Source organism: Schistocerca serialis, chromosome 3, assembly GCF_023864345.2.
Source record: "Schistocerca serialis cubense isolate TAMUIC-IGC-003099 chromosome 3, iqSchSeri2.2, whole genome shotgun sequence".
In the NCBI taxonomy this organism is placed as follows: domain Eukaryota; kingdom Metazoa; phylum Arthropoda; class Insecta; order Orthoptera; family Acrididae; genus Schistocerca; species Schistocerca serialis.
In genome coordinates this window covers 763343995-763357207 of record NC_064640.1, presented here as the reverse complement: position 1 = coordinate 763357207, position 13213 = coordinate 763343995, and positions in this window count along the sequence as shown.

Sequence of the window (13213 nt, the reverse complement as noted above, 5' to 3'; positions counted from 1 at the left end):
AAACCGATGGCGATGCAAGATTCTGCACACACTACCATGGCTTATTCCTATGTCTCATGCAATTCCTCGTACACCCACCTGAGGCTTGTGCACTACAGCAACCAGAACAGCAATTTCGTTTCCATTGCCAGTGGCTGGCGTTGTAAGTCGGCGTTTTGTCGGAGCCCAGCTTCCTGTTTCCGTAAGTGTCTTGCAAATGTTGCCAATGGTTCGACGTGACGGACACCGCCGATCTGGGTAGCGTTCAGCATACAGTGTCACAGCTGCGGTTGCATTTCTGTGACATTCGCCATAAATTAAAATAACATCTAGTTTTTCTTCATTACTGAAGGGAGGCATATCGACTAGATGACGGCAAATGTAACAAGCCACAAGAAAACAGGTTTTAATGTGGCAACGTATGTGAATTACGTTACAGTATGAGAACGGTTCAGCAGACCACACTTGTACACTGAAGGTAGAGCGTGCCGTGGTGATATTGGTATGTTTACGATGGGATACAGGAGCCAGTGCAGGCAACCCCTGCTCTGAGCACAGTACTATATGCGATGCATTACGTCAGACACTGTGACGCCGTTGCTATCCTTTACTAGCTACATATTTAAGAACTTATGAGGTTTAGAAACGTGAAACCAAGTGTGTTACCACTAATTGTATCTCTAGTTCTCATTTCGCAACAATAAACATTATGCGCAGGACATCCATCATTGTGTTACCGCATTATTTGACACATTATCAGAGGTGAACCGGTTCAAGTAAGGTACAGCTCAAGAAGGGACTAAACTATTGCCCTTTAGGAGTGCCATCAATGAAATATGGGCCAATGATGTGTTGTCATACAAGCGACAAGACAGTTGTTTTTCCCTCGCGCGATCCGCGAGCGGAACAGAGGGAGGGAAATATGACTTTGGCGCGAATTGTGCCCTCCGCCACACACCGCTTGGTGGCTAGCGGAGTATATACAGGGTGTTTCAAAAATGACCGGTATATTTGAAACGGCAATAAAAACTAAACGAGCAGCGATAGAAATACACCGTTTGTTGCAATATGCTTGGGACGACAGTACATTTTCAGGCAGACAAACTTTCGAAATTACAGTAGTTACAATTTTCAACAACAGATGGCGCTGCGGTCTGGGAAACTCTATAGTACGATATTTTCCACATATCCACCATGCGTAGCAATAATATGGCGTAGTCTCTGAATGAAATTACCCGAAACCTTTGACAACGTGTCTGGCGGAATGGCTTCACATGCAGATGAGATGTAATGCTTCAGCCGTTCAATTGTTTCTGGATTCTGGCGGTACACCTGGTCTTTCAAGTGTCCCCACAGAAAGAAGTCACAGGGGTTCATGTCTGGCGAATAGGGAGGCCAATCCACGCTGCCTCCTGTATGTTTCGGATAGCCCAAAGCAATCACACGATCATCGAAATATTCATTCAGGAAATTAAAGACGTCGGCCGTGCGATGTGGCCGGGCACCATCTTGCATAAACCACGAGGTGTTCGCAGTGTCGTCTAAGGCAGTTTGTACCGCCACAAATTCACGAAGAATGTCCAGATAGCGTGATGCAGTAATCGTTTCGGATCTGAAAAATGGGCCAATGATTCCTTTGGAAGAAATGGCGGCCCAGACCAGTACTTTTTGAGGATGCAGGGACGATGGGACTGCAACATGGGGCTTTTCGGTTCCCCATATGCGCCAGTTCTGTTTATTGACGAAGCCGTCCAGGTAAAAATAAGCTTCGTCAGTAAACCAAATGCTGCCCACATGCATATCGCCGTCATCAATCCTGTGCACTATATCGTTAGCGAATGTCTCTCGTGCAGCAATGGTAGCGGCGCTGAGGGGTTGCCGCGTTTGAATTTTGTATGGATAGAGGTGTAAACTCTGGCGCATGAGACGATACGTGGACGTTGGCGTCATTTGGACCGCAGTTCCAACACGGCGAACGGAAACCCAAGGCCGCTGTTGGATCACCTGCTGCACTAGCTGCGCGTTGCCCTCTGTGGTTGCCGTACGCGGTCGCCCTACCTCTCCAGCACGTTCATCCGTCACGTTCCCAGTCCGTTGAAATTTTTCAAACAGATCCTTTATTGTATCGCTTTTCGGTCCTTTGGTTACATTAAACCTCCGTTGAAAACTTCGTCTTGTTGCAACAACACTGTGTTCTAGGCGGTGGAATTCCAACACCAGAAAAATCCTCTGTTCTAAGGAATAAACCATGTTGTCTACAGCACACTTGCACATTGTGAACAGCACACGCTTACAGCAGAAAGACGACGTACAGAATGGCGCACCCACAGACTGCGTTGTCTTCTATATCTTTCACATCACTTGCAGCGCCATCTGTTGTTGAAAAGTGTAACTACTGTAATTTCGAAAGTTTGTCCGCCTGAAAATGTACTGTTGTCCCAAGCATATTGCAACAAACGGTGTATTTCTATCGCTGCTCGTTTAGTTTTTATTGCCATTTCAAATGTACCGGCCATTTTTGAAACACCCTGTATGTAGATGTAGATGTCATACAATACTACACCATACATTAACACTCCACTGACGTACTACGTCAATCACATCACAATTACCGGCAGCGAGAGGTGCACACTTGAGTCTCAAGACGTGCGCTAGCTGTGAGCTTCATTTATTTCAAGCACCTTCGCTTCGCAGTTTCCTGGGATGCAATTGACGTATTGCAATGCAACCAATGCCATTATTTTTGTGATTTTTCATGCTATTGATTACATACGAAATAATAGGGAGTGTCCATTTAAAAATACACAAATTTGTGTTGAAAATAGTATTTTTTTACGTTTTAAAATTTCGCATAGTATTTGGTTTCCTAAGCCCCTGCCGTACGTTCAATGATGGTGAAAACCTTTTTGAGTATCTATTGTTATTCCAGAGATATCTGAGGTGGCAGAGTTAGGTGAGACACCCTTTACATATTTTCTTTGTGTGTGATTGTTTTCAATAATCTCCATATGTTGTCATTCATTGCAGTCCAAATGGATCCCAACCATTATACAGTCCTTCAAATTCCTGGTCCTCCAGTAAAATTGACGATTAAAATTTCCGTCTATGGACACTAACAGGTGTAAGACAGTGATACAGTCTTTCACCTCTGCTGTTCAGTCTATACATCAAAACAGTAATGACAGAAATAAAAGTAAGGCTCAAGAGTGCGATTAAAATTAAGGATGAAAGAATATCAGTGATAAGTTCACTGATAAGAATTCTATCCTGTTTGAAAATAAGATACTGTTACAGGGCCTGTTGAATGGAATGAACAGTTTCTGAAGTACAGAATATAGGTCGAGGGTAAATTTCTGATCATGTACGTTTGGCGCACACCATTGTATGGAAATGAATCATGGGGTGTGGGGAAAATGGAAAAGAAAAGAGTTGAAACGTTTGAGATGTGGTACTACAGAAATATGTTGAAAATTAAGTGGAATTAGATGAACATGCATGCATGTCTGAAGGAACATTGCATGGTACTTCTTAACAACACAGGCACTGCAATATCATATGTATTTGCCGGTACCAGACAGTGACTTTCAATTAAAATGGCCTTCCCCTGCATGGGAATTACATAATGTGTACAAGTGTAAGTTGTGACTCATGAACGACGACATATGGAAGTTTGGGTATGGCTGTGAATCATGCATAGATAACCAAAGTAGTTAAGGCGGCTGCTCGTCTAATGTGCGAAATCCGGGTTCTAGTCCTAGTCTGGCACAAATTTTCATTATCGTCATTCAATTATACAGCTGATTGTTGTCCATATTTGCAACTACGAATAAATTTCCTGTATTTCATGATGTCTGTAATCGCCGTAACATTCCATCCTGCTTCTTAGTAACACAGGCAATTTAATATCTTATCTTCCCTGTTTATTGACCTTGGAGGTTGATGTTTGGTTTGTGGAGTGCTGAACTGTGTGGTCATCAGCACCTGTACAAAATCCCAATTTTTACACAGTGCAATGTAGCCACTGTCTCGTATGATGATGATGATAATGAAATGATGAGGACAACACAAACACCCGATCCCCAGGCAGAGAAAATCCCCAACCCGTTCGGGAATCGAACCCGGGGCCCTGTGATCCAACAGCAGCAACGCTAGCCACCAGACCACCAGCTGCGGACATTGACCTTGGAGGATAGCCGTCCGCTTCCTACTTTACTCATATGAAGTGAACCATTGTTGAGCTATCTCTCTAATCCCTTAATGTTCCAACTTACGTAAAAGTATTGCATTCCCCACAGAATCAAACACTTCTGTGAAATCTCAAGCAAAACAGCTTCTGTTCTCAACCTGTTGTTTAGCCTGATAGTGCCTCACTCACAAAAGAATAAATTGTATTTTACGAGGCTACCCCTCTCCTGATACCAAACTGCGAGTCTGACAGCAAATTATGTGTAGTGACTTGTGCCACTGCTCTCTTACACATTGCTTTCTCAAAACTTTTAAAAACACTGGTAGCAAATAAATTGGCTGGTAGTTATCAACATTATCTGTTTCACGCTGTTTATAAAGTGGTTTCACTAATGAGTATTTCATCTGTCAGGAAAGTGGCCACACCTAAAACACGTATTGTCCAAGTGAGCCGGCCGCGGTGGTCTAGCGGTTCTAGGCGCTCAGTCCGGAACCACACGACTGCTACGGTCGCAGGTTCAAATCCTGCCTCGGGCATGGATGTGTGTGATGTCCTTAGGTTAGTTAGGTTTAAGTAGTTCTAAGTTCTAGGGGACTGATGACCACAGATGTTAAGTCCCATAGTGCTCAGAACCATTTGAACCATTTGTCCAAGTGACTGAGTACAGAATTAATGTATGGCGTACTGATCTTCATAATCCTACTAATAAAATTTCAACTTACCCATGGGAATGTAATAACTGATCCAGTTTCATCTCTGCTTGGTTATTGCTTTTGCATCTACTGTAGTTGCCTCAGAACACCAGCTTTCAAGAGTTCTACGTAATTACATGTACCAATAAAATTTTTATTTAACTTGTCGACTATTGATAAGAAATTACTCTTAAATATTTTTCACAACTGTCGCGGATAACTAACTGTTCCATTCTCAAACAAGAGAGGTGCAGTATGTTGATCACCCACATTCTGCCCTGATGCCTCTTTCACAATTGACCATATAGTTTTAATTTTGTTCTCGGTGTTTTCTTTTCTCTTGGTGTGGTTATTAATACTTGGTAAGCTTACTAATACTGCACAAATGCTTGTTCGTTTAATTTGAAGGAGATATTAAAGAAAATGATATAGATTTAAAGAAATAAATAGGTCCACGAATACAACGAAAATTTCCTAACAGGCAGAAGGCATCATATTATTCTCAAATGAGAGTCATCTACAGATAGTGAAGAAATATCTGATGTGCGCCACGGGAGCGTAATACTACCGTTAGTGTTCAAGATATACGTGAATGAATTAGTTGGTAATATAAGTTGCAATCTCTGGTTTTTTGCAGATAGTATACAAGACTAGACAAAGATACGGAACATTGCGACAAATTCATAAGGAAAAAACGAAGACTGAGTTCAAGTCCCGTCAACATGGAGGTCATTAGAGGTGGAGCACAAGCTCCTTTCAAAGGAAACATGCCAGAATTTGCGTGGAGCGATTTAGAGAAATCACGGAAAACCTAAATACAGATGGCCGGACGCGGGTTTGAACTGTCGTCCTCACGAATGCGAGTCCAGTGTACTAATCACGGTATCGTCTCGGTCGGTCGCGAGAATTTCAATCTTGAACATAAATGCGGACACTAGGGAATCCTGTAGGTTGCGCTGTTGTATTGGACCACGAGCTAAGTGAATTCGAAAGTGTGCAAATTTTTGCTGCTCCTATGGTGAGTGCTTCAGTAACCAAGGTAGCCAAAGTGTTAGGTATTTCAAGAGGCACCGAATCGAAGAGATGTACCATATACAGGAAAAGCGGAAAAACATCATCCGAAAACTCACAGTGCGGACGAAAATGTGTGTTGAGTGACAATAGCAGACGGTCATTGAAGAGGAAGATTATGACGAAAAATAAGAAGATTACAGATCCGAATGTCGCTGTAGAACTGAATGTCACATTAGGGAACTCTGTCAACACCAGCTGGCCGTGGTGGCCAAGCGGTTAAAGGCGCTACAGCCTGGAACCGCGCGGCCGCTACGGTCGCAGGTTCGAATCCTGCCTCGGGCATAGATGTGTGTGATGTCCTTAGGTTAGTTAGGTTTAAGTAGTTCTAAGTTCTAGGGGACTGATGACCTTAGAAGTTAAGTCCCATAGTGCTTAGAGCCATTTTGTCAACACCAAAACAGCACAAAGGGAGCTCCATAAGCAGGGAACTGCAGGGTGAGCTGGAATTCCAGAACCACTCACCAGTGATTCAAATGTCGACAACAGGAAAACGTGGTGCCAGAGTCCTAAAACCTATATTATGGAGCAACAGAAGAAAGTGGTTTGGTCAGATGTGTCTTGTTGCACACTGTTTCTAATTTATAGCCGAGTTTGAGCACCAAGGGTGAAAAATGGGCGAGGGTTTGGTGACGATTGTGGCAGCCATATCATCATATTCCATGGATTCCATGATAACTCTGCAAAGTCGCATTAGTGCCAAGGATTATGTGATCATTTTGGCTAATAATGTTCATCCCATGGTCCACTGTTTGTTCGCCAATGGTGATGCTGTGTTTCAAGATAACACTGGGTTTGAATACCAACCGCTTTCCCACACTGTATTACCTATCATAATGTGTTGTGTTTTTCGTATTTCCATATTTTTGTTCACCTCCTGTAGTTAGATACCTGGAAATGCAGTTCATTAAAACAGGAACTAATGTCCATTTGGAATTTGACAAAGTACCCATCTCATCCAAGGGCTTAGTCCTTCTATAGAGAAATGCAATGCTGCCCACATCTTGAAACATAAAAAATTCGGTGTCCTTTCACTATGGGACTGATGAGTCGCAAATTAAGACTGTTATGTCATACACGTATTAAGGAGTAAGAATGTGAAAAGATATAAAGTAGAAGAAGCGCATAGACTGACCTATATGCAAAGAAAGTGGCAGGCTACGATCCTTTGGTTGGATACATGGCGACAAACACACTAAAATCGCTACTTCAGTTTCCACAGGGTAGTACAATACACTTCACAATGGATCATTGCACTATCAGGAAGGACACCAAGCAGGATAATAACTTCAGAGTCCCAGAGGACCGTCGCCACTACTTAACAGATTGAGGGTGCAGCTTCAAACTTTGCCTTTTCAGGAGAGGTGGACGGTGCCACACCATGGACTGCTGTTTTGTTTCCAGTTTAAAGTGATGAACCCATGTTTCATCACCTGTGATGGTGTTTGACAAAAAATTGTCACTATCAGCCTAATAGCATGCAAGCAATTCCACACAACTGGTCCTGCACTGCTCTTTATTGTCTCCTATTATGTGGTGAGAAATACAGCAGAAACACATCATTGAGTACCTGAGTAGGTGTAAATTGGGGCCACAGCACCAACAGAGCACAGCCCCTCAATATCTATCTACTACTGCTGCAAGTATTTCACTCCAACCATCTATCATCAAATAACTAAATTTAACAACAATTAATAAACAAAAGTAAATAAAAGATAAAAAAATATATTTCGACAAAATATCAACTGATTTTAAAAAACATCTAATTCTTAAGATATTAACTGAATATTAATTGATTTAACAATCAGCACATTGTAAATTCTGATCTGAATAAAAATTTAATAAAATCTTGCACATGAATAAATTTGCATTTTATACAAAATCTTTATAATTTAACCATTTTTATGTTTAGTGTTGTAAAAACACAAAAATATTTTATTTTTTCGTTTTTAAATAATCAGCATAACTTTTTCCTTATATATTATAACAAATAAATTTTCTATTCAACTCATTTTCCATTTTTTTAAATCGATTAAATTTTTATTTTCCATCTCTTAAGATATAATATAAAAAAAAAAAATTTTATAAATTAGTTCTCCAAACTCTAGATACAGTTCGTTTTTCCATTTTTAATAATTTTATTTTTCGAAATATAATAAATTTTTCCTTATAAATAAAGGCATAAATAAAAATAACAAAATTGTGAGCTAGAATTAATTTTATTATATAATATTACTAACTCTCGATCTATAAATACTAAATATGGTGAAAAATTTTGTTTAGAACTCAATAATGAACATAAATCATTTTGCGAAAAAGATGTAATAAACTAATTGATGAATAAGAATTTCAGTTATTTAAAGGGGCAAGTACTGAACTAAAATACAAAGAAATAAAAAAGAATAAGTCTTAGGAAATACAAATTACTAAAATGTTCAATGTCTTTAAACCTCATAATTTTCTTGAAGATAACTTCACTGTAAATGAACTTCATTAGTTTTGGTGATTAGAAAATTTAAGGGGATATTGTAAATTAAATAACCATAATTCAATTACATTTGTAATTAATCACTTAATAAGAAACAGAAAAATTGAGAAGCCATTACTTTCTTCTAATCCTAATACTAAAGGTAATGAAAGTTTTGAAACTAAACCTTTTAGGAGAACAATTAATTATTATTTAGTTGTAAAAGAAATAAAGAAAAAATTACAACTATAGATTTCCAATAAATATAAACTCGATTGGGAGTAATCATTTCTTAAATGCTGCAAAGAAAAAATTTTGAAAATAGTTAATGAAAATTTAAAGTTATATAATGGTTTGAAAATAATTTTTAATTTTTTATGTGAGTAAAAAGTGCAGAAAAATTATGAAGTTTTAGAATATGGATATCAAACTCAAAATTTTAGGATTGCTAAAGAAACAGATATATCTACAAAATTTTAGATTGGGAAAAAAACATTTTAACAAAAATCTCTAAATTTGAGAATCTAGGATCAGGATCGATTTTAAAAAGACTTGCTGTAATACAATTTCCGATTAATACATACATTCCCTAAAGAGGTTCGTTTTACATTCAATTACTAGAAAATTAAATGAAATTTGCTACAGAATTTGAGTAAAATTCAACCAAAATTTCACTTCCTGTAATTGATGATATATCAAAAATAGAGACCGAAATTAATAAATATATATATATATATATATATATATATATATATATATATATATATATATATGTATGTATGTATGTATGTATTTTTATGTACATTTGTTTACTCTTTCAATGAATAATACCTCGTATATCCATTGAGAATAATTAATTGTAAGAAAGAAAAAATGTTATTTCTATATGTTTTAAAAAGGAAAATAATTCACACTACTGTAGATAAAAGATTTATCACGACTTGTTTAACCCCAAATTTCAAAACATCAACAATAAAAATTTATTTGTGATTCATGTTTATTACATTTTAATAACAAAGAAAAATTAGATGATCACTCAAAAAATTCTTTAACTAACACACAAAAGAAACAAGAACTATCAGAAAAAGCTGAATTCATAAAATTTAAAAATTATAACAGTCAGGAAATTCCTTTTGTTATTTCTGTGGACCTTGGCAATTTGGTATTAAAACTCAATAATTGTATTGCAATGCAGAAAATTCTTTTACTATGAAATACCAAAAAACTGGGCGACATTAAAGTTTTCTGGGTATGTTGCTATGTCATAATGTAAAAAACTAATGCTGCTGGAGAAAAACTAACGTTTCGGCCACGGTTGCAGTGGCCTTCTTTTGGGTCTAACGGTTATTTGACCATTAGACCCAGAAGAAGGCCACCGCAACTGTAGCCGAAATGATGGTTTTTCTCCAGCAGCAGTAGTTTCGTACATTACGATGCGGTACCATACCCAGAAAACTTTTATGTTTACTGACTCTGGCTGTGGAAGCCTATGCAATTATATTACCAAAAAATTGAACCACGTGAATTTTATTATCAAATGAAATATGTATATGGCTACAACAAAGATTCACTTATATAGAGCCCCATATTGTCATAAGAAAATCATCGAATATATGATAAAAGATGTTGAAAAAATTGGGAGATTTTATTCTCTGTTTGAAGAAATGAATCCATTATGATTTGAAGGAAAAAACAAAATATATAAATCCAAAATGTATTCTTTATGTATGAATAGCTCAAAAAATAATAAAAAGGTTCATCATCATTATCATTTCACTAGAAAATATATGAATCTAATATATAATAAATATAATTTACAGCCGGCCAGTGTGGCAGTGCGGTTCTAGGTGCTTCAGTCTGGAACTGCGTGACTGCAACAGTCGCAGGTTCGAATCCTGCCTCGGGCATGGATGTGTGGTATGTCCTTAGGTTACTTAGGTTTAATTAGTTCTAAGTTCTCGGCGACTGATGACCTCAGAGATTAAGTCACATAGTGCTCAGAGCAATTTGCACCATTTGTAATTTACAAGTAAACACCTTAATTTTGCACCAGTTTTACTACATAATTTATTTGGATATGATACACATCTTTTTGTGAATGAACATAGTTATGATGAACAAGATTTACATGAAAATAGATGTATTAGTTTTGGTGAACAAATAGAAAATTTAAAATTTATGGTTTTACTGATAATTTTTAAATTTATGGCTTCAAGCCTTGAATACATTCTTCAAAAATCACATGAAAAATATTTACAAATTTTTTGCTGAAGATCTAAGACATTGAGTGAATAAGTTAAATTATAGACAAAATTAGTTTTGAATACCTAAAAAATTACATGATTTATTTAACGGATTTACAATTAGCTCCCAAGATTTAAATTGTTCCAGGAACCAAAAAATTATTTAGGTAATAAAAATAATTATCTCTTTCATTACAGAAACCAAACATTATTTTTTTGGACTGAAAATAACAAAAATTCGGGGAGCCTTAGAATTTAAACTCACAGATCAGTTAAAAAAGTATATAGATTTCCATATAGAAATGATGATTAGAGTAAAATGTGATTTTGAAAAAGATATCTACTAAGTTATGAATAATTAAAATTTAGGGAAAGTGATGGAAAATATAGCAAAAGAGTAGATGGTGAAACATGTGATATATTTATATTGAGCCAAATAAAGAAAAAAGAATTATAATTTTTTTAAATAAATGGAATCATTGTTAGAATATAAGAACCACAAACTTAAATATAATGATAAACAAATATAAATAATTACTCATGGAAACATAATCCTATTTTTAAGGCTAGGGATGTATCTGAAAAATTATACTATGAAAATACTTAACAAGCTAATATCAATAATGTTGATACTACAGGTAGAATCAATTTTAAAAACTCCCGAAGGGTCTATACACAGGTCCTGAATAATATTCATCCTCAATCAATATTTAACAACAAATACAACTTAAATCCTTTAATTTTTGTTCTACGAAAGAAAGAGGAAAAATTATTTAAAAACGGATTACTAGTGAAATTTTACCTGCAGTTAGAAAATATAGAGACCATAACATAAAGGTTAATGTAAGACAACTACATGTAGATCTAATAAATCATTTGCAACATCTAAATAAAATTAATAACAAGATCAAATGAAAAATTTTATAGCACTAACAAAGTTTTAAATGACAGAAATATGGAAATAAATAGAATGCTACCACCCATTGCAAACCATGTCTGATTGTTTTTATTTTAAGATTATATGATGACAACTTTAGGTATTTTATATTAAAATACAAAGAAAAGACTAGAAAAACAAACAAACGAAAGTAGAATTATACATGCCAATTGTGAAGAAGAATTTAGACACAGGTACTATCTGAATTCAAAAAGTTTAGATGAACGAATTTAAAAATATTTAAGAACTGAATCTAACCAAAACGATTTTTATCTATATGAAATGTCAGCTAAGTTTGTTAATAATATAGTAAATCAAATCATTTAATTCATTTCTAAAATAAATGTTACAGTAGTATCATTGATATCAATAATTTATTTTCATCAGTTGTACTTTTATCTAAATTTTTAAATTTATTGTAAATAGGAACAAATAAAGTAAAATTATGTTTATATATTATTTGAGTAAATATTCCTTCTCATTAACGAAAACGCAATAATACCTGTAGCTTGATGAGAATAATTTTTATATTTCGTAAACATTCCATTACCTAAATTAATATCAACTCGAATTTCCTTAAAATTTCATCTTCCTTAATATTTATCATAGGTTTCTTAGTATGATTAACTTTTTCTAATTTTTAAAATTATATTGGCAAACACAAAATTCTATTGTTTCTCCATCTTAACACTATTAATTATTTTTTGACATAATGTTTTGCAGTTCAAAATGTTAACTAAAAACAAATTAAGGCACTTTTCATAATTATCCTCCTTAACTTTTTGAGAATTGATTAATTATCACTTAACTGGATTAGGCGGTTCATTTATTATTAATAATTTATTATAAGAGGCAATGAAAGAAAAAATTGATTGGGACACAAAAACAAGAATTCGTAAGAACGAAAGTAAAGCTAAACTTGTACACTTTTACCGAATTCTACCCAATGTTCAATAATCAGACCAAAAAGAGAAATTAATGCAGGGCAACTATATTTGGCCTCCTGGACTGTTACACTGGGACAAAATAAACTATTTATATATCTAGACCAACAAAAATACTTAGAATTTATATAAATGTCTAAAAGATTGAAAACAAAATAATGAAATCTCATAACTTTTATTGAAAATTATGAAGAAATTATACCATTAGTTCGTTGCGAAAATAGCTCAGTTTCTTTTCTTGATGATTTTGTTCTTGATAACCAAGATGTAATAAATAAATATGTTCCTTAAGGTAGACATTCAGGAAAGATTGTTTTTATTTAGCTCAAACATTTTCAGAAACACCAGAACATTTAGTAAGAGATAATTTAAATTTTTTTAACATTTTAGACAAGATGATACAGACATAAATCACAAATAACACGAATTTGTTGGTGGTTGTGTATTAAAATGATAACTTTAAAAAAATGTAAACTAAATCTTGGAATAATGATAAATTTACATTTGTGACAACATGTGTGACAAGACAAATTAATAAAGAAAATATGAAAGAAAATCAAAGATTTTTAAAAGTATAAAAATTAGCAAAAAACATAAATGATAGACATTAATTATACAACATTAAAAATAATAATACTAATTCCTTTACCCTTTATAAAAGTTAGCAAAATATGATGATAAGGTTGTCAAAAAA